The sequence below is a fragment of the Ursus americanus genome, chromosome 8 (genome assembly GCF_024610735.1).
Source record: "Ursus americanus isolate L20-20 chromosome 8, mUrsAme1.1.p, whole genome shotgun sequence".
Classification (NCBI taxonomy): domain Eukaryota; kingdom Metazoa; phylum Chordata; class Mammalia; order Carnivora; family Ursidae; genus Ursus; species Ursus americanus.
In genome coordinates, this window is record NC_142134.1 from 47,926,368 (window position 1) to 47,950,165 (window position 23,798).

A 23,798-nucleotide genomic window follows, 5' to 3' on the forward strand; every position below is an offset into this window, starting at 1 on the left:
CCTCAAACAACTATCACTTTTTAAATTCATATTAAAATTGAATGTATGAAACAGAAAAGAAAGATTTAAGTTGGGAAAACGCATATAAATAAATAGAAAACAAAAATCTAGGCAATATACTGATAACTAAATCCAATTTGAAGGGAATAGCCAGTTCAAAATATCTACTGTGCACGATCTAAATAATCTAACTTTCTGAATCTGGTCATATATATATAAATTTGGAGTAGTATACTTCTCAGTAGGATACATGTTAATAAATGGAGTAGATTAGGGCATAAAATGAGAAGCCTGCTTGCATTTTCAAATATTTAAATTTCAGTTTTCGGAGCAAACCCAGCCATTTTTAACCTAGCTCTGGTATCTAGTCTTACTCACTCAAAACACAGATAAAGTCTGAATCATAAATTAACATATAAATGACTTTGTGTTGATTTAGAAAAACTAAGTTGACCCTCAGGTCCTTTAACCATCAGTGAAGCCTAATGAAATAAAGAGCATTATAAGTTTTGGGGAAAGTGTCACCAAGTTTTCATTGATTCATTCAATAAGTATTCATAGGACATATTCCTGGAGAATATAAATTCCGTGCACTCAATGTCCCTATCATGTACTTAAAAGTATAAAAGTCAAAATTATAAAATGCTAAATAGCAATTTTATTAGTCAGGGTTCTCCATAGAAACAGAACCAATAGGATAGATATAAATGTATATTAAGAGTTGTTTCTTTGTTGTTTTTTTTTTTTTTTTAAGGAATGGACTTAGAATTGTAGGAGGCCCTCAAGTTTGAAATTTGCAGGGGAGGCAGCAGGCTAGAAACTCAGGCAAGATTTCTGTATTTCAGTCTTAGAGGCAGAATTCATTCTTCTCTAGGCGAACTCTTGTTTTTGCTTTAAGACTTTCAACTGATTGGATGAGGCCCATCCACGTTATCAAGAGTATTTTCCATTTTTTTTAAGTTTACTAATTATATGTTAATCACATCCAAATAGCTTCACAGCAACATCTAGACTAGTGTTCAGTTAGTTAGACCAAACAACTGGGCACTGTAGCCTGGCTAAGCTGACCATAAAATTTAACCATCACAGCAGCTTATGATAATAGACAAAGTTATTATTTCAGATATAACATTTAATATTGCAGCTCTCCAATGAATTTTAATCATATATAAATCCAAATGAGCCGTTATGAAAACTAGAATATTAGATCAGTTGCTAATTCCTCTTGAATATGGGCTGGTCTTAACCTGCTTCTAAGGCAAGATTAAATAGAAAAACCAGATACAGCTTCCCCCCCACCCAGCTCATATTCCTGGGAAGCTTGCCCTGGGAACCTAGCCACCATGCTGTGAGAACCCCAGATGGCATCCAGAGACCATATGTAGGTATTCTAGACAACAGCTTCTGCTGAGCTCCTAGCTAGCTACCAACCACAATTATGAGAGAAGCAGCCTCTGAGATGACTCAAGTCAACATCTAACAGCAACCATATGAGAAATCCTGAGCAAAAACCAACTAACTAAAGCCCAGTCAATCCCTAAAGCAGTGAGAAATAATAAATTATTGCTAGTGATTTATACCACTATGTTTGGTAAGACTTGTAATGAATCAAAAGATAATGGACATATTTTACTGGTAATTGAACTGATATTTTTTAATGTAATTAATGTCTTGAATTTATTGAATACCTACTGTGTGCTGGAAATTGTTTTAAATACTTTATAAATGTATAAAAACACATTCAATTATCACAATGACCCAACAGAGAGAGTTGCTTGTTACAGATGAAAAAGCAGAGGCACAGAGAGAATAAATAACCTGCCCAAAGTCATACAAGGATTTGTGGAGCCAGGATTTGAACTCGGTCTTGCTCCAGAGTTCACACTTTCTCTAACATCATACATTTTCCAGTGAAACAGAGAAGATGACAAAGGGGTTTTATTTCATACCTAGAAGAACAAGGCCATGGAAGCATTGGTTATCATTAAAAGAAAACTAGAAAAGCTTTACAACTGTTTAAATGGTATATAATCCTGTATTGTCCCCATGTGATACCAAAATGTTTTGTTTTGTTTTGTTCTCAGGCACAAGAAGACTATGAAAAGAAAGAAAAAGTTTCCTCTGCTACTGAGGCCTGGAAATCCTTAACAGTTGCCATAAGCTTTAAAGAGTCCTAGGATAACTTAATGTAAAATAAATCAGACTAGTTTGACTTGCAAAGGCTTAGATGATTTTAATAATGCCATGAATAGATATTCAGAGAAAGGCAAGCACACAAAAAAGGAAACCAACCAACCAACATTTCCTCATCCTGCCAAATGAACCTTATCCTTCACTCATCAATGTTGGCCCAAGAGGTCTTCTTTCAGCTTGTCTATGTGAGGTCCCAGAAACTTATGACATCATCTTCTCACCTTGGCTTCTGTGTTCCTTAAATATATCTTGCATCACCAAGTCAAATTCTTAAATATAGAGTCTACACAACAACCAGTGGTAAGGTAAAGTCAAAGTATTCAAAGTTGAAACACACTGCAGATTATCACCAGCTGATTCTACTTAATAAAGTACTGCAGGATGACAAAAGGAGGCTGTGACAAGTAATGCATCTTGTGTCACTATGACAGAGAATTATTTACTAGAGAATCATTGAACAGAGGATCTTGCCATTTAAGCATGGAGTCCAAAATAGCTACATTATTTCTATTGAAACCTTCCTCGTGGCATGGGCAAGATGATAAATGATAAAGGTGGACAGCATAGTTTTAAAAGTAGACATCCTTATCTTTCAGAAGTGGAAGGAAGATACAGAAAATAAATGTGAGAAAAAGAAGAGCTGTCTTTAACATCAGGTGTTGGCCTGGTACTATTAGCTGGACCCTGGTGTTGCTAGGAGGTTACCTGATACTCCCAGACAGATCTCAATCTTCTCCCATGAACATAAATAATTTTACAGAACATCAACATTAGACAAAGCCACTCAGAGGTCGTGATGGATCAAGACAAAAAATAAGACCAATGCCTGTACAAGTCTGAACATAAACATTGTCCAAACCATAAAAATAACTCAACATTCTCCCATTCTGGCTCATACGAGTAACTGCCACTTCTTTATCAATGGCTGCTTTAGCCTTGCCCTCCTTCTAGATAAGATCTATTAAAATACCAAATTGTGGAATTACCCACATTTCCAGACAGCATCTAATTCAGAGCAAATCGTCTTTAAACTTTCTCCAAAACCACCCACCATGAGCCCAAATCCTACAATAAGTCCTCCCTAACACCCCATTACCAAGATGTTAATCAGTACCCAATGGCATGTAGTATCTCCCTCCTCACAAGAGAAATAAGCTCTACTTGTGCAACTACATATGCATTCCTAGTGCTCTTTAGCAGAGGGTGTAGACAAATGCAAGCAGGAAAGAGCCTGAGCCTTATATGGATCGAAAATATGGTAAGTCTCTGGTCGATAAAAAGAATAATCATGGTAACTATTTTACTAAGTCAGACATCAACAACTGAATAGATGATTTGTAATACACAATATATAGAATCTTTACAAAAACATTTTAAGTAATATTTAAGAGTAAAACAGGCTACTTTTTTAACTGCCAAAATGGGAAAAAGTTTATTTTGGGATTAACTCATGAGAAAGTTGAATACACAAATACAAGGACAAACCAAGTTATCACTTCAGCATAAAGGTCAACAGATTCTTTGGTAATTTCATGACAAACATATTCTGAGTATAACTCATTCTCCGTATACTCATTTGGAAATTGTATTTTTCTTAAATGAAGAAATACAGTTTGGGAATTTTGATACTGTAGAAATCCATCTAAATATTCCTTCCTGGTTATCCTTTATCACTAAAAGTATCCATATTTTGAGTGTATCATTTACTTACAAAATAACTACTGTGTGCAGAATGCATATTTGGTACTTTATCCATGACACTAACAGCAGGAGGAAAAACTGAGCTCTCTCTGTTTTTATAATACTTGAACTATCTCTGTATAGTATGTAGACTGTCATGTAAGGAGGCTGAAAAACTGGTATGCATATGTGTGTCTGAGTGCATGCCTTTATAAGACCCTGAGTTTGAGGAAGCGTTTTCTTGTTTGAATTCACCCAGCTGCCACAAATCCTCAGGCTCTACCCCAGGGAAATGTGGAGGCATTTGATGAGGAGCTATAGCCTGATGGGCAGTGTATAGATTTTGCAAATGTACTGAAAATTAAAAAAAAAAAAAAAACTCATTTAGGGCAATTTTAATGATGATCCATCACGTGGTTTGAAAATATAAAGGTGGGAAGGGAAGAGGCCTGGTTGTGTTATTGTGGATTGGCCTGGGGTCACAAGGACCAGATGGAGAAGCACAAGGAAACCAAAAAGAGACATTCGGCAGGAGTGGCCTTCACCCAAAGGGAAGCGCTTACTCATGAGAGTATCTGGGTGAAGGATGAGCTTGTGGAAAATGTTGATGAGAATTTCAGTCTGCTTTCTCCCCAGATGATTTCATAAATGTGCCTCGTATATTAAAATTGTCCATAATAATTTAGGTTTAAACAATCCTCTGAGAAGCAGTGATAGTGAGAAACCTATAAAAATAATGAATGTAGAAAAATTCCCAGGATGTTCTTACTTTAAAGGAACTTGATCAGAAGCTAAATCTTATGAATTTGTAAACACGATTTAATCTTTTAGCTAGGGTCTGACCCTAAACATACTATGGAAACTTGTAAGGAAAGAACGTTATTTGAGTACGAAGAATGTAGGCAACTTTTAAACCACAGAATATGTTCAATGACCATCAGAAAGTTCCTGTTGAAGAGACTCAATGCACATGTAGTGCAATCTCGCAGGACCCAAACCTGCCCAAAACCTAAGACCTCCTTCTGAAGAGAAATTCTGTGCATGTGATCATTGTGGAAAATCCTTGGCTGAGCTTTCCAGCTCTTCCTCATTTGCATTCTCAACACTGTGTCAGCTTCCACCAGCCCATGCTATTTCTCCTTTCTCTTCACCTTCCTCTCAGCTTTCTATTCTCTCCCTCACCTTTATACATTGACACATATCTGTATGTTAGAAATCACTTCCCTTTTCCATTCAAGTGCCGTTTTTTTTGCTGGTGAGTGTTACTTTCATTTGTTTTTCCTATCCTATTCCTTTTCTATTCTCTGGCAGAAGAAGAGGGGCATATTTGTACCTATTCCATTTTTTTAAGCTCACCAACTTTTTATTTTATCAAGGAAAGGCATTACAAAAACAACTATTATAACTATTATTTTGTAAAAAGACAGACAAAAAGAAATTTATAAAACCAAAAAGTAGGAAGGGCATAATCTCAGAATAAAGTATAGTTTTTCCCAAGTTAGGACAGTTAGAAAATTTATGCCAACAATACCCACCACCATCATACTTACATTTCCCATTTTGCCAAAAAATAATGAAATCTTCATCTGAAGTTATCTCTGTCTTTTGGATTCTATGATTCTATTTGTTCTATGATATTCTGTATGATATATTTTATATATGCTTATGTTATATAGTAGTCTTCTTTTAATTTGTAATGGTCTATCTCCTACACATGATTGTGGATAGTAATTTTCAAATCCTAAGCAGTCTCTGTCTTACCTTATTTTTTAATTGAAATTCTTGTGGAGATAGTTGTAGATTCGAATGCAGTTCTAAAGCAGTTCACATGGAGCTATAAAAAGTAATAGAGAAGCCCCGTAGTTACTTTCTTTATCCATTATAATACAGTATTTTGCAGAATACAACGAGGATATTGAATAGATACAATTTACACATCTTATCCCAATTTCCCTAGTTTTACCTATATTCATCTGTGCATGTGCATGTGTTTGTGTGGAGGGGTGTACTTAGTTCCATAAAAAATTACACAATCATAGGTTTGTACAACCACCACACAGTCAAGATGCCAAACAGTCCCATCACTGTAAGAATTCCTCGTGTTGCCCCTGATAACCACATCCACCTCCCCACTGCTTAGCCCCCATCCCTAACACTTAGCAATTTCTTCATTTCAAAAATGTTATATGAATGGGATAATATAATATTTAACTTTCGGGATTCGTTTATTTCACCTACAATATCCCCTGCATAGTCATCCAAGTTACTGTGTGTATCAATGCTTTGTTCCACTTTGTTGTTGAATTGTTAGTATTCCATGGTATGTATATGTCATGAATTGTTGGCCATTCATCATTTGAAGAATAACCGGGTTGATTCCACATTCTGGCTATTAGAAATAAAACTGCTTTGAATATTTGTATAAAAGGACCCAGAAGCACACAGTCTTTAACGGATTTTTTTTCATCATAGGAAAGATAGAGGACTCTACTCACATGTACTGGGCTTACCCAGCTGAATGTACTATTTTCATTCTTTTTTTTTTTTTTTTTTGATTTTTTTATTATATTATGTTAGTCACCATACAGTACATCCCCGGTTTCCGATGTAAGGCTCGATGATTCATTAGTTGTGTATAACACCCAGTGCACCATGCAATACGTGCCCTCCTTACTACCCATCACCGGCCTATCCCATTCCCCCATCCCCCTCCCCTCTGAGGCCCTCAGTTTGTTTCTCATAGTCCATAGTCTCTCATGTTTCATTCCCCCTTCTGATTACCCCCCCTTTCTTTATCCCTTTCTTCCCCTACCGATCATCCTAGTTCTTATGTTCCATAGATGAGAGAAATCATATGATAGTTGTCTTTCTCTGCTTGACTTATTTCACTTAGCATTATCTCCTCCAGTGCCATCCATGTTGCAGCAAATGTTGACAAATCATTCTTTTTGATAGCTGAATAATATTCCATTGCATATATAGACCACAACTTCTTAATCCAGTCATCTGTTGAAGGGCATCTTGGCTCCTTCCATGATTTAGCTATTGTGGACAATGCTGCTATGAACATTGGGGTGCATGTGCCCCTTCTCTTCACTACATCTGTATCTTTGAGGTAAACACCCAGTAGTGCAATGGCTGGATCATAGGGTAGCTCAATTTTTAACTTTTTAAGGGACCTCCACACTGTTTTCCAGAGTGGCTGTACCAACTTGCATTCCCACCAACAGTGTAGGAGGGATCCCCTTTCTCCACATCCTCTCCAACAATTGTTGTTTCTTGCCTTGTCTATTTTTGCCATTCTAACTGGCGTAAGGTGGTATCTCAGTGTGGTTTTGATTTGAATTTCCTTGATGGCTAATGATTTTGAACATTTTTTCATGTGTCTGTTAGCCATTTGTATGTCTTCATTGGAAAAGTGTCTGTTCATATCTTCTGCCCATTTTTTGATTTGTTTATTTGTTTCTCGTGTATTGAGTTTGAGAAGTTCTTTGTAGATCTTGGATACCAGTCCTTTATCTGTAGTGCCATTTGCAAATATATTCTCCCATTCCGTGGGCTGCCTCTTAGTTTTTCTGACTGTTTCCTTGGATGTGCAGAAACTTTTAATCTTGATGAAGTCCCATAAATTCATTTTATCTTTTGTTTCTCTTGCCTTTGGGGATGTGTCATGAAAAAGGTTGCTTTGGCCGATGTCGTAGAGGTTGTTGCCTATGTTCTCCTCTAGAATTTTGATGGATTCCTGTCTCACATCGAGGTCTTTCATCCATTTGGAGTTTATTTTTGTGTATGGTGTGAGATAGTGGTCAAGTTTCATTCTCTTGCATGTAGCTGTCCAATTTTCCCAGCACCATTTATTGAAGAGACTGTCTTTTTCCCACCGGATGTTTTTTCCTGCTTTATCAAATATTAGTTGCCCAAAGAGCCGAGGGTCCATTTCTGGGCTCTCTATTCTGTTCCATTGGTCTATGTGTCTGTTTTTGTGCCAGTACCATGCTGTCTTTGTGATCACAGCTTTGTAGTACAGCTTGAAATCCGGCATTGTGATGCCCCCAGCTTTGTTTTTCCTTTTCAACAGTTCCTTGGAGATTCGGGGCCTTTTCTGTTTCCATACAAATTTAAGGACTGTTTGTTCCAGTTCTTTGAAAAATGTCCTTGGTATTTTGATCGGGATAGCATTGAAAGTGTAGATTGCTCTGGGTAGCATGGACATTTTAACTATGTTAATTCTTCCGATCCATGAGCATGGAATATCTTTCCATCTTTTTATGTCTTCCTCAATGTCTTTTAAGAGTGATTTATAGTTTCTAGAATATAGGTCCTTTACGTCTCTGGTTAAGTTAATTCCAAGGTAACATATGGTTTTTGGTGCTATTGTAAATGGGATGGATTCCCTAATTTCTCTTTCTTCGGTCTCATTATTCGTGTATAGAAATGCAACTGATTTCTGAGCATTTATTTTGTATCCTGCCACGTTACTGAATTGCTCTATAACTTCTAATAGTTTGGGAGTGGCTTCTTTTGGGTTTTCCATATAGAGTATCATGTCATCTGCAAAGAGAGACATTTTGACTTCTTCTTTGCCAATTTGAATACCTTTGATCCCTTTTTGTCGTCTGATTGCTGTTGCAAGGACTTCTAGTACTATGTTGAATAATAGTGGTGAGAGTGGGCATCCTTGTCGAGTTCCTGATCTTAAGGGAAAGGCTTCCAGCTTTTCCCCATTGAGAATAATATTTGCAGTAGGCTTTTCATAGATGGCTTTTATGAGATTGAGAAATGTACCTTCTATTCCTACACTCTGAAGGGTTTTAATCAGGAAAGGATGCTGTATTTTGTCAAATGCTTTTTCGGCATCGATTGAGAGGATCATATGGTTCCTGAGTCTTTTCTTGTTGATATGATGTATCACGCTGATTGATTTGCGAATATTGAACCACGCTTGCATCCCAGGTATGAATCCCACTTGATCGTGATGGATAATCCTTTTAATGTACTGTTGGATTCTATTAGCAAGTATCTTGTTGAGGATTTTGGCGTCCATATTCATTAGGGAAATCGGTCTGTAATTCTCCTTTTTGATGGGGTCTTTGCCTGGTTTGGGGATCAAGGTAATATTGGCCTCATAGAATGAGTTTGGTAGCTTTCCTTCTGTTTCTATTTTTTGAAATAGCTTTAGGAGAATAGGTATTATTTCTTCTTTGAATGTTTGGTAGAATTCCCCAGGAAAACCGTCCGGGCCTGGAGTTTTGTTATTTGGAAGGTTGTTTATCACTGACTCAATTTCTTCATAATTAATTGGTCTGTTTAAGGAATCAATTTCTTCCGGTTTCAATCTTGGTAGTTTATAGGTTTCCAGGAAGGATTCCATCTCTTCCAGATTGCTTAGTTTATTGGCATATAGCTGTTGATAAAAATTTCTAATAATCCTTCCAATTTCAATGGTGCTCGTCGTGACCTCTCCTTTTTCATTCATAATTTTAATAATCTGGGTCCTTTCTCTTTTCTTTTGGATAAGTCTTGCCAGTGGTCTGTCAATTTTATTGATTCTCTCAAAGAACCAGCTTCTAGTCCTGTTGATCTGCTCTACTGTACTTCTGGTTTCTGCTTGATTGATTTCAGCTCTAATTTTGGTCAACTGCTTCCTCGTGTGTGGATTAGGCCTGTCCCTCTGTTGCTGTTCCAGCTTCTTGAGGTGAGAATATAAAAACTGCATTTTAGATTTTTCTATTCTTTTGAGTGAGGCTTGGATGGCTATGTATTTCCCCCTTAGGACTGCCTTTGCAGTATCCCATAGGTTTTGGACTGTTGTATTTTCATTCTCATTGGTCTCCATAAATTGTTTAATTTGATTTTTGATTTCCTGGTTTATCGAGTCATTCCTGAGCAGGATGGTTCTTAGTCTCCAAGTGTTTGAGTTTCTTCCAAATTTTTCCTTGTGGTTGAGTTCCAATTTCAGAGTGTTGTGGTCTGAGAATATGCAGGGGATAATTTCAATCTTTTGGTATCGGTTGAGACCTGTTTTGTGTCCCAGAACATGGTCTATTCTTGAGAATGTTCCATGGGCATTAGAATAGAATGAGTATTCTTTGGTTCTGGGGTGTAGTGTTCTATATATATCTATGAGGTCCAACTCGTCGAGTATGGCATTCAAAGCCTTTGATTCTTTGCTTAGTTTTTGCCAGGGTGTTCTATTTCTGATAGTGGAGTGTTGAGGTCCCCTACTATTAATGTATTTTTATTTATATGTCTCTTTATTCTGGTTAAGAGTTGGCTTGTGTATCTTGCTGCTCCCCTGTTGGGGGCATATATATTTATAATTGTCATATCCACTTGTTGAATACTTCCCTTAAGAATAATATAGTGCCCTTCTGCATCTCTAACTATAGTCTGTAGTTTAAAATCCAATTTATCTGATATGAGAATTGCTACCCCAGCTTTCTTTTGAGGTCCATTTGCGTGAAAGATGGTACTCCATCCCCTTACTCTCAGTCTGAATGCATCTTTGGGTTTGAAATGAGTCTCTTGTAGACAGCAAATGGATGGGTCATTTCTTTTTATCCAATCTGCAACCCTGTGGCGTTTTATGGGATGGTTCAAACCATTTACATTAAGACTGATTACTGAGAGATATGATTTTAATGTTGCCATGTTGCCAGTAAAGTCTTTGTTTGTATTGGCTGTGACTTTCTGTTCTGTATCACTCTTGGGGCCTTTTTACTTTTATAGAACCCCCCCGTAATATCTCCTGTAGGGCTGGTTTCGTGGTTACAAAATTGGTTAGTGACTGGCGATTCTGAAATGTCTTTATTTCTCCATCAATTCTGAATGACAGCCTTGCTGGATAAAGGATCCTTGGCTGCATGTTTTTCTCTGAAAGAGCTTTAAATATGCTCCCTCAACCCTTTCTCTCATTCCAGCTCTGTGTAGACAGGTCTGACGTAATTCTGATGCTTTTGCCTTGGTACGTGAGAAATTTCTTTGCCCTGGCCGCTTTCAATACTGTATCCTTGCATCTAATATTTGCGAATTGCACTATGACGTGACGTGGCGTAGGTTTGTCATGGTTGAGCTTGGGAGGGGTCCTCTCTGCCTCTTGGACACGAATGTTTGTTTCCCTTGCTAGATTAGGGAAGTTTTCAGCTACAATTTGTTCAAATATCTCTTCTAGACCTCTGTTTTTCTCCACCCCCTCGGGGATGCCGATGATTCTAACATTGGATCGTTTCATTGAGTCAGTAATCTCCCGTAACCTACATTCGTGGGCGTGGATTTTTTTAAGACCATCTTCTATTTTCATTTTTTCCTCTATTAACCCATCCTCCAATTCACTAACCCGTTCCTCTGCTTCTGCGACCCTGGCCGTCAGAGCCTCTAGTTTTGCCTGCATTTGGCTCATAGAATTTTTAATTTCTGTCAGATTCGCTCTCATTTCTGTCCTTAGGGATTCTATATTCTCAGTAACCTTTTCGTTAATAGTTTTTTCAATTCTACTCATCATTTTGACCATCGTTACTCTGAATTCCATTTCTGATAATTTGGTTACATCCATATCCATTATTTCTGTGGCAGAGGCCACAGAATCACTGTCTTTTCTTTGCTGGGGGGGACTTCTCCTTCTTGTCATTCTGATGAAGAGAGGTTGCGGGGTTTCCAGAGCCCAAATTATTGACTGGATCCCAGGCCGTGCCACTTGTTTTATAGGGATCTTAGGGATGTGGGCTTCTTCTTTAAAGATTTTATTTATTTATTTATGTGGCAGCCAACCAGCGAGAGAGGGAACAGAAGCAGGGGAGTGGGAGAGGAAGAAGCAGGCTCCCAGCGGAGGAGCCCGATGGGGGACTCCTTTCCGGAACGCCGGGATCACGCCCTAAGCCGAAGGCAGGCGCTCAATGACTGCGCCACCCAGGCGCCCGGGTTGTGGGCTTCTTGATTTTTCAGCCTGCCTTCTGTGTTCTGGGGGAGGGGCCTGCCGCGCCGATACTCAGGCAGCCCTGTTTGGTTAGAGTCTCCGCGTCCCCTGCGAGGGGGGATGGGGATGGGGATGGGCACTCCCTGAGCCGGTATTTCCAGGCTTTTGTTCTCTGGCGGCTTTCCCTGGCGGTTTGCTGTGCCTCTTCTGAGATTCAGAGCAGCAGCGGCCAAATTTCAGCCTCTGTCACAGAACAGAGGGATTGCGGCCCGTTCTCTACTAATGTTCTGGCCACTTTAACTCTGTTTCTGTTGGTGCTGCTCAACCCTGCAGCGTCCGGGATGTGCGCCCCACACCTGGCGTCCCAGCCCTCACTTCCTGGGCTGGCGCGTCTCTGTCCTTTGTGTTTCTAATGCCGCCAGCCGCCAGCCGCCCCGCGCGCGCTCCCGGATCTCCCGGTCTCAGTCTGGATCCAGTGAGCGCACCGGGATTCTGGTGTTCCGCGAGATGCCTGGTGGCGCGCACCCGGCTCACGGTCTCAGTCTGCTGTTTTGCGGGTGCCGACCTCGAGCCCCGCCCGCTCTCCCGTGCAAGTGGCTACCGCTTCCCGGCGCCCGAACACGGCGGCTCCCTCCCCCTTCCGTTTATCTTCCGATATCTGTGCACAGTTTCATGGCTCCCCGCTTCGTACCTCAATACTCAGCGCTGGAGATGTTCATTTGTAGAGATCCAGATGCGTCTTCCTGCGTCTCAGGCTGGTTCCATGGTTGTTTAGGCTGGTCTGGTACCTATCCAGCTCGACTCGGAGGACCGGCTGAAAAAGGTGTCTCCTACTCCTCCGCCATCTTAACTCCTCCTACTATTTTCATTCTAAGCACTATTCAAAATGGTTTTAAATCATTTAAACTTCATAACAATCCTATGAAGTAAACATTGTTATATCCATATAGTAGGGGTGAGAAAAATGAAGCAAAGAGTGGTTCAGTAAATTGTTCAAGGTCACATAATTTCTAAGTAGCCAAGCTGGAATTTGAACCCAGGCAGTCATCCCATATATCATTATTGTAATCATAGTTCAATACAAAATCAGAAAAAGCATAAGAACCAATAGAAAAGTAAATTATTCTTTAGCTATTTACAACTATTTCCAGTCTCTAATGAATTTTATCATTGGCATGTCATTTGACCTCACTAGACCTAGACATATTTACGGACAAAATGTGGTGAATCTATCTCATTTTGCATATGTTCCCTTTCAGAGCTCATGCTTTAGTTTTTACTATGGTTAAAGGACTACATGCCTAAGTGGGAGCATTTTGACTTCCAGAACTGGCAAATCGCAACAATTTCAGGGCACTCAGATTTCTATTTGAATACAAAGCAGCAGAGCACCAAATATTCCGTATTTTATATTTACTTTAAAACAGATTATTTTAGAATGTTCTTATCTGTGACAAATACATTTCCTCTGAGAAACATTTAGTTCTTATTTTAAGGCCAGAATTTTCCAAATATTTATGCCAATGTGTCCTGAAATAGCATCTCCAAAATTTTAAGAGCTTTTAGATTTATGACAAAAAGGGAATCAGAATAAAACCTTCTCTTTTCCACTCTATTCAAATTGAGTTTTAAAACCAACAGTGACGAATAAGCACATTTTTCACATCTCCTCTTGTATTCACATTACCCCCTCACTGACAGTAAAAAGACTAAGTGTCATTTTTTCCTCAGAACTGAAGGTTTAAGGCTTTTTAAAAATTCAAAATTATTTCAATTGTATTATTAAACTAAGGTGGAATACTGTACAAATGATGCATAAACTGAAATTTCTGTACAACTTAGTGGTAGGCATTGTTATCTATGTCAAATAAGATACGTATTATAACCCTGGGGCAAAATGTTACATTTTAAAACTTAATGGACAAGTAAAATAATATTCTAAAAGAGCACCAGTAAATTGTATCACAATCTGTACTTCATCGATTTATATTTTCATCATTTTTCAGATATTAAAAAGGAATTGCCCTTATCACAGAAAATAAAACTTGAACTACATGTCTCCATAGAGAAGTTCGTAGGAGGCACTTCAAAAAGGAAGACTTTTCAAACAAAATTCACATTTATTCTATTCCTGTAAAATTTAATAAATCATTGGTCAGAAGATGAAGTCTCATAAAAGTATTGAAAGAGAAATGGACATCATTTTTCTAATAGTTAACAATTTGGCAAACACCCTGCAGAAGTTATGTTGGTTTCTAGAATCTTTTATAAAGTTGTTACTAGCACACACACACACACACGCACAAATCATAGCAATTTTATGCTGTGTGGTTGCAGACACATAAAAATTTGTTTTCCCAAAGGAGACTCTTTTTATTAAATGCTATGCCCAATTAAGTTCAGTTAATCGTTTTGGTGTAAAATGAGTTGCTGTGGAGTTGTTTTCCCTGAGGGAGTAAGCAGCTCTCTGGCTCTGGATTAGAGAACAGCTGAAAGCAATCAAACATCATTCCAGCTCCACAAGTTCTTTCTTAATATAGGATCATCTTGCCTAGATACCACTGGCTTTTAGTAGGGCAAAAGTGTTTAAGTATCTAGATGTGATACGGGTTTTTTTCTAGTGTATAAATGCCCTGCAGTACAGGTGCCTACAAGGCAGGGGTCTCACTAGCTTACTGCACTAGTGTTTCTAAGTAGCAGAGTGGGTGGGAAGGGGCAGTCTCTAGCAAACTTACCTTGAGTGCCATGGGTGCAACAAATTTAAACGTATGTTAATAATAAATGTACTTAATTCTCCTTGGTCCCTTTTGAACACTAGTCATCTTAACTACAGTAATCAACACCAGAAATTGTTGAACAAAGTACTCAAAGGACTCAAGATAGAAGACAAACTGCACCTTTATTCTAACAGTGATGGAAGCCTAAATAAGAAGATTCCTCCCCACCATCAAATCTCTAAAATAATGTGGAATAGACCTCTTCCCACAAGATAACATTACTGTACTATGGAGGACGGCAGTATTTTTCCTCATAATCCCTACTGTACTACATATAAATTAGAATTTATATGCTAAAAACAATGCATTATTTCTATACATGATCTTTTTAAGAAATTACGAACTAGTCATCACTCTTCAAACCATTCTGCCGATTTCTCACTTTATGTTCTAGTAAGCCCAACAGATCCTGGGACCTTCAGGAATAAATTGAAATTCAACTAATGTGTAGTTTCATAAAATTATTAATTTCAAATTAATGATTAGAATAATGCTGTACTGTCAAATACAGCAAAATGGCATATAGATACAATAGTGGAAGCTTAAATTTAACACTGAATTTTAAAGTTATAGTGTTATGTAAAAATATTTAGAAAACATTTCTCAAGCTGTCTCTGCCAGAAACTTCAACATGTCTTAATTCACTTCTTTGTGTAGTGACCAGATGGGAATGTAAGGAATTACAGAAGTCAGAACCTAAAAGTAACATGAAATAAATAAATGTAACCTGGAGAAGTCAGAAGAAGGAGGGGCACTGGAGTTACCACAAGACTTGCACACCTTAGTGTGGAGGTTGGTAACACAGTCTCAGAGGCAAACTCTTCGGGAGCGATCAGAAATGAAGGCACAGGGCTGGAAGTTATAATCTCAGGCACGACTTAGGTGAAGAACACATCAAAAGTTCTGATGGGTCCATGTTTTCATAGGAACTGTTTGGCAGCTAACTTAAATAGAGAGGGAGACTTAACAGAGACACAAATGCTTCTCAGGAAAGTGAAGGGCAGAATTTCTGCTGAAGCCAAAGAAGGGTATGGAACCAATAACTGAAAAACTATAGGGAAGAAAAAAAAAAGAGAGAGAGAGAAAGAATCACAAAATCCTCTCTCCTCTCTGCTGATCTGCTTCACTCTTCTCCCATTCTGAAAATGACTTTTATCTGTTTTATAGTGTTCATGATAGAGAGCTATCATCACCAACAGCCCCCTGCACATTTCACCCTTAAAAGTGTTGCGGGACTGATCAGAATCATCTGAGTTCAGTTTCAAAGTCCTTCTGGAAAGCGCTCATTTGCTTAAATCGTCTGTTCAATTATCTGTGGCTATAGGTAGTAACAAGCATATCTGAACAATGAAAAATACCTGGAAGTCAAACAAACAACCTGTAATTTCTGTATCAAATAGACCTTCACCAAAAGCATGCACCCTAGGACAAAGCTTCAGAATGGGGAGGAGAACGGGTAAGAATCAAGTGGGTGACTTAGTAGGTTTGTAAGTCTGTTTTGCCAGACACTTAAAATACCTAAAAGAGAAGACAAACCTACCAAAGACCATCCTTCTGAGTTCTTAAGCAGCTTTTGTGAATCCAGAAGAAAAAAAAAATTGTCATATTTCCTAGAAATATTTCTCTAAGCCTGTCATGTTCCTTTAAAGACAAATTATATCTTTATTTCTGATATAAAGTTAAATCTACCATGATTTCATGTATTGATTTTAAGCCAAAAGGTCATCATTCATCTAGAGATATAAAAATATTTGACAACTTTTTTTTTTTCCTTCTTTTTTGTATTTCTTCTGTTGTTGGATTTCTTTAAATTTCACTGCTAGGAATCTCAGAATGAAATTTATCACCACCTTAAGCAACTGCATAGTTCATGAAGCCTAGAAATCTACATTTTTAGTTTCATCTCACTTTGGTGACTATCCAAATTTATAATTTATTTGTATTTCTATTATAAGTATTTCCTATAAGCCATTTCAAATCTTTTATTAAAAAAGGCAGGTTATGACTAAATAGTTTTCCCCCTCTTTTAGGTTAAATCTCATTGTTTTTATAGGTACCAATAGAGGGAAAAATGCTACATTTAATGAAGTTTTTCACATAACAAAAACTCCTGAAAATGACATCAATTTTAGTAAACAAAATTGTTTTTATGTTCTCTGTTTTATAATATATTTTATGTTTATTTTATTTTTAACATGTTAGGCAGGGGTAGTAGTCAATATTTTTCAACAGCCTACTTGCCATGGGTCTGACAACCAAAATGGATGTGGCTGTAGTGCTTGAAGAGAGTCTTGGCAGTTTTCCACTATGCCAGCTATTTACCCTTTAGCTGTCATTTTGGGGGTGCTCAGGTTGGCCCTGAAGGAGGGGCTATGATTGTTAGGACAGTGGGTGAGTCCTTGAGAGATTGGGGAACTAGATGCTTACTAGACTGTATAAAAGTATTTCAACATTGAACAGCCAGTGTACCTGTACCGGTGCATATCTGCTCAATAATAATCTGATGCTAGGGATATGGGCTTGATAAATAATTACATGTACTTAAAGAGAATTCCTTCCTACTCTTAGGAAGTAAGTATATGATTTGAAGTCACCTGTTGTGGTTTGTGAAGTAGATGATCTTTTCACCTTTAAAAACAAACTTTAGAACATCAAATTTATTACTGGTAAAGCTGGATGGATATGCAGCTAGGAACTGAAGCCAAAAAGAACTCCCCAGGAGTTCCAAACAAAGTCTTATCAGTCAGTCACCAGAGGATTTTGGCCTTCCTCTCAACAGGCTAAAAGCAAAGAGCCCCAGAATCCAAGAGAGGAGGCAGAAGAAAGAGGACAAGTGAGTTTGGCCAACCTAAAACGTCCTGAATAGTGCTCCATCCCACATTTCCCACAGGAAGCAGAAATAAGAGGCAAGTCAGAGCAAGTGTGAGAGAAGAAGAAAAGGGAGAGGGAGAAAACCAGGAAAGGGTGGTGCGGACCCAGGCTCAGACTCTTTCTTCCAAATACCATTAGTCAGATAGTTGACTCCTACTTTTGAGGAAAGCAACAACATTAGAGAGATACTGATTCCTTTCGGAAAGTAAAGTGGGCGGTCCCTCCCCTTAGAGGGCTTTAATAAACATCATTATACATAATCATTTATAGCTTCACGTAACAAAATCGGGAGCTAGCATAAATATAGCTCCCTCAACTTTTTACAAATACATTAAACTCATTACATTTGCATTATTAATTCACAAATGTACCTAAGAATTTACAGCAACCACTAAATCAATGTGGAATCGCAGAAAGTATTTCTGAACTCTGCAATACTTTGGTCTCATTACTTGCTCTGATTCTCTCAGTTAACACAGTTAAGCAAATGTCAAGAGCTCTGTGAGCCTCAGCTCTTACCCTCAGGTGATAAAGATAATAATGCTTCCCCTTCAGGAGATAAACGTACATAAACAACACTTTGTATAACTGACTCATTACTGAATATTTTGCAAAATTCAAACCCAACATACTTCAACTAAGTGAAACAAAAGACGGTGCCAAAATGTGTTAGTAGTATGAACTTATTTTACAGCCCACTGATCTGTCCAGTTTGAAAATAATTCCTAAAATTTCTTGGCTTTTTTGTTGGAGGATTTGTTTGCATTATGTAAAATTTAAACATGGAGAGTTAATTAAAATTCTTAAATTATCCTACATTAAATTTGCATAATTTATATTTTTAATGCCACTGAATTACAAAATCCATATACACATAAATCATAACCACCCAATTAACTATTAAAAACAAAATTTAAAAATGAAGGCATTTTTCTTCTGGCCAAAACTGAGTAACAGGCCCCTCCTAACTTTACTAAAACGACAGGCTGGGACAGGGAATGTATGAAACAACAGTTCTCAAGATATTATGCTTCAGGTTACCTAAGGCAATTATTCCCGAAAAAGGTTTACCTGACGTGGTGAGGAAAAGGGAAGCCAAGCAAAGCTTGGTGGCAGTCTCCCTGAGTTGAGCAGGTATTGCAGGAAGACCAGAAAGGCCAGGGTGGCCATGAGCTGCATAAGGACCTGCAGAGATTCATGGAGGCTCCCACTAGAAACTTCAGCCAGGTTATTATCAGCTCATGCGTATGAAGAAATTACCAAGGGCTGGGAAAAGGCAGTAGAAGGAATACTCTCTAGTAGTCCAAGGACAGTTCCGGTTCAGGGAAAACCTGAGAAGCAAACACCACCAAGTAGAGTACTCAGAAAAGTTCTCTTACCACTGTAGCAAAATTTGCCCTTGAGTAATGTTCCACATCCCACCTAACTAAGCTGTAAAGCAAGACTCAGACAGGAATCAAATCATTTCCAAGTAAATTAACTGTATCCCAGAATAAAGCTCGAGAATATTTATAGAATACAAAAATAGCCAGCATTCAATAGTGTCAAACTCACTTTTTTTCAGTTTTACCTCCAGAAGCTCCACCAGGGTCCCACAGTGAACAGCTGTGAAAAATCCCCTCATACTTCTGGCAGAGAGAGAGGAAAAGAAACCATTTTGAAAGACACCAGAACACTCTTCTTAACAAGGCCTGCCCTCAGGGAGGACTAGCTAACAGAGCCTAAACAGATGGGTTTTATTAGAGCCTACTTGACCTGAGGGACAGGAAATACCAAACACCAGCCCACTTGAGCCTTCTGGTCCCTCCTTAGTGGGGGGAGGGGGTAAATGAGGAGCACTAGTGAAGTTCCCTGAACAGAGGGCACAGCCTCACTAGTAATTCAAAGAGCTGTGGGACAACTTCAAGTGGCCAAATATGCATGTAATTTGAGTCCCTAAAAGGGGGATGGGGAGGTGACAAAAATTATTTTAAGAAACTACTGCCAAAACTTTTCCAAGCTTGAATTATACTATAGACCCAGAGTTCCAAGATGCTTCACAAACCGCAAGTACAAGAGATGTGAAAAAATAAAAAATATACCAAGGCACATTATAATCAAACTGTTTGAAGCCAGCGATAAAGATAAAACCTTAAAAGAAGACAGAGAAAAAAGGGAAACAAAATAAGATTAGCAACAGATTTCTCATTGGACTTCAAGTAAGCCAGAAAACAAAGCAGCAACACCTTTAATGAAAAAAGCCTCTCAACTTATAAAGGAGTTCATTGCCAGAAAGTCTGTATTACAGGAAATATTAAAGAAGTTCTGAGGACAATGGTATAAGATAAAAATCTAGATCAACACAGGAATGAAGAACACTGGGAGTGGACACTACATGGGTAAATATAAAGACTGAGAGCCCTCAATCTATTTTTAAAATTAAGTTTATAATTATACACCTCCCATACACGCACAAACCTCAATGTTCACATGGATTCAACATTTTATCAAACATTTAAGGAGAAAGTAATTCCAATTGTGCAGAAAATCTTTCAGAAAACAGCAGAGGAAACATATAATTCATTCTATGAAGGCAGCATTACCGTAGTACTAAAACCAAAGACACTGAAGGAAAAAACTACAGTCTAATAACTCTCATAAAATTGATGCAAAAATTCTTAGCACATTTTATCATATTAAATCCAAAAAATAGGGACACCTGGGTGGCTCAGCTGGTTAAGCGTCTGCTTTCAGCTGGGGTCATGATCTCAGGGTCCTAGGATCGAGTCCCGTGTTGGGCTCCTTGCTTAGCTGGGAGCCTGCTTCTTCCTCTGCCTGCTGCTCCCCCTGCTTGTGCTCTCTCTCTGACAAATAAATAAAATCTTTAAAAAAGAAACAAAAAAATAAATCCAAAAAATATAAAAATTATATCATGATCAAGAGTGGATTATTCTAGGAATATAAGACCGGCTTAATATTAAAAAATCAATCAGTGTAGGGGCACCCGGGCGGCGCAGTCGTTAAGCATCTGCCTTCGGCTCAGGGCATGATCCCGGCGTTTATGGGATCGAGCCCCACATCAGGCTCCTCCGCTGTAAGCCTGCTTCTTCCTCTCCCACTCCCCCTGCTTGTGTTCCCTCTCTCGCTGGCTGTCTCTCTGTCAAATAAATAAACCTTTAAAAAAAAAATCAATCAGTGTAATTCATCATATTAACAGAATGAAAAAGAGAAAACATACGACTGATGAGGTTGTGGAATACAGGTGAGGTTCATCGGGGTGGAGTCCGGAGCCGATGACCAAGAAAGAATTCTTGAGACGCCTTTGGTGCAAAATTGGTGGTTTATTAAAGCACAGGGACAGGACCTGTGGGCAGAAAGAGCTGCTGCCCCGGGTTGTGAGAGGTGGCTGGTTATATACCATGGGGTTGGGGGAGGTGAGGAAAAAGGGAGGTTGAGAAAGTACTTTCATATGTTAAAGAAGACTCACAGGATATTGGAGGCCTTGCTATTGTCAAACCAAGGCTGTCCCTCCCTCTAATGAGGCACTAACATTAAGACAGTTGGGAGTCTCCCGGAGGAATGATCACAAGTCCTTGTCAATGGGCTTCAGGTTTAAAAGAAATTCCATTTTATTTACATTTCCTTCTGCCTCAGTCTCCCTCAATTTCGTGGAGGGGGTGGTAACTTTAAGGCTCCAGGAAACTGAATTATGGGTCTCTGGAAGTTAGACTATTGATAAGAAAGCTTCTTCCTTGTAAATCACTAGGATATGTGTAAACTGAGGGAGAATTATGGGTCTTGAAGGACTGTGATCTCTGTCAGTTAACCATTTGTTTTTTTCCTTTCCTTAGTTTTAGGGCAGCCAGGAGTCCCGAAGAATGTTGCATACATGGGGGTGGGGGTGGGTTGCAGGGTGTCAGTTTCTGCTTTGTCCTCAGCTTGCCTTCCCTTCCCTCATCACGACCACTCTGTAGATGTAAGAAATATACTTAACAAAATGCAATATCTATTCTTAAGAACAAAAACTCTTAGTGAACTATAAATAAAAAGGGTGATTCTCACCTTCATAAAGGGCATCTATGAAAAGCCTAAGAACAAATTTGTAGAACTGACACCAGCAACTTCAAGATCTACTATAATGCTACAGTAATCAAGGTAGTGTAGCATTAGCAAAAGAATAGACAAATTGATCAAACAGAATAGAGAGCCCAGAAATAGACCCACATAAATATAGTCAAATGATCTTTGACAAAGGAACAAAAGCAATATAATAAGCAAAGATGATCTTCTTAACAAATGGTTCTGGAACAACTGGACATTCACATGCGCGAAAAAAAAAAAAAAAAAACTAAATATAGACCTTAAGTCCATCGCAAAACTCAAAATGGATCATAGACCTAAATGTAAAATACAAAATGATAAAACTCCTAGAAGACAACATAGGAAAAAACCTAGATCATCTTGGCTATGGCAATGACTTTTTAGATATAACACCAAAAGCATAATTCATGAAAGAAATAATTGATAAGCTGAACTTCTTTAAAATTAAAAACTTTTGCTCTGCAAAAAGCAATGTCAAGAAAATGAGAAGACAAGACATGTACTGAGAGAAAATATTTACATAAGGCATATCTAATAGAGGATTATTATCCAAAATATACAATGAATTCTTCAAATTCTATAGTAAGAAAACAAACAAAAACCCTATTTAAACATAGGCCAAAAAACCTTAACAGACCCTTCAACAAAAGGATTTGCAGATGGCAAATAAACATATGAAAAGATGCTCCAGATCACAGGTCATCTGGGAAATGCAAATTAAAACAACAGTGAGTTGCCAGTGCACATCTATTAGAATGGCTCAGATCTGGAGCACTGACAACACCAAACGCTGTCAAGGATCTAACCCTCATTCATTGCTGAGAGGAATGCAAAATGCTATGGCCACCTTGGAAGACAGTTTGGAGGTTACTTACAAAACTAAGAAACTCTTACCATACAATCCAGCAATAGCGCTCCTTGGTATTTACCCAAAGAAGATGAAAACTTATGTCCACCCAAAAACCTGCACAGGGATGTTTATAGAAGCTTTATTTACAGTTGCTAAACTTGGAAGCAACCAAGATGTCCTGTAGTAGCTAAATGGATAAATAAATACAGAATAGTATTTAGCACTAAAAAGAAATGAGCTATTAAGCCATGAAAAGACATGGAGGAAAGTTAAATGCCTATCACTAAGTGAAAGAAGCCAATCTGAAAAGTTTACATACTGTGTGATTGCAACTATATAACATTTTGAAAAGGCAAAACTATGGAGACGGTAAAATGATCAGTGGTTGCCAGGGGTCAGGTTGGGGGAGGGCTGAATAGGCTGACCACATATTTTTAAGGCTGTGAAAATACTCTGCATGATACCATAATGATGGATATATGCCATTATATATGCATTCAAACACAAAGAACGTACAACACCAAGAGTGAATGTAAACTACAGAGACCTGTAGCAGTTATGACGCATCAATATAGCTCCATCAGTTTTAACAAAAGTAACACTCTGGTAGGGAATGCTGACGAAGGGGAGGCTGTGGATGTGTGGGGGCAAGGGTATAGGGGAACTCTGTGTACCTTCCCCTCAGTTTTGCTGTGAATCTTGAACTGCTCTAAAAAAATAAAGTCTTCTTTTTTAAAGATTTATTTATTTATTTATTGTAGAGAGAGAGAGAGCTCCAGCACACAAGCGGGAGGGGCAGAAGGAGAGGGAGAAAGAATCTCAGTGTGGGGCCCATCAGGGGACTTGATTCCAGGACCCTGAGACCAGGACCTGAGCTGAAATCACACTCAACTGACTGAGCCACCCAGGCCCCAAAAATAAACTCTTAATAAAAAATTAATTCCTGGGGCGCCTGGGTGGCACAGCGGTTAAGCGTCTGCCTTCGGCTCAGGGCGTGATCCCGGCGTTATGGGTTCGAGCCCCACATCAGGCTCCTCCGCTATGAGCCTGCTTCTTCCTCTCCTACTCCCCCTGCTTGTGTTCCCTCTCTCGCTGGCTGTCTCTATCTCTGTCACATAAATAAATAAAATCTTTAAAAAAAAAAAAAATTAATTCCTGAAAGGAAATTGAAGGACTATACTATGTGATATCAAATATAATAAAGCTATAATAACCAAATCAGTGTAGTATCAGTTTCAATATAGACAAAGAGTTCAATGGCAAAGAATAGTGTCCAGAAAGGACTGATTTTTGAAAGAGATGCAAAGCCAATTCTGTGCGGAAAGGCAAATAGCACATATTTATATTTTAAAAAGGAAGAATTATTTTAACTCATAGCTTTTATAGCTTACACCATATACAAAAATTAGCTCTCAACTAACAGCATATAACTGTA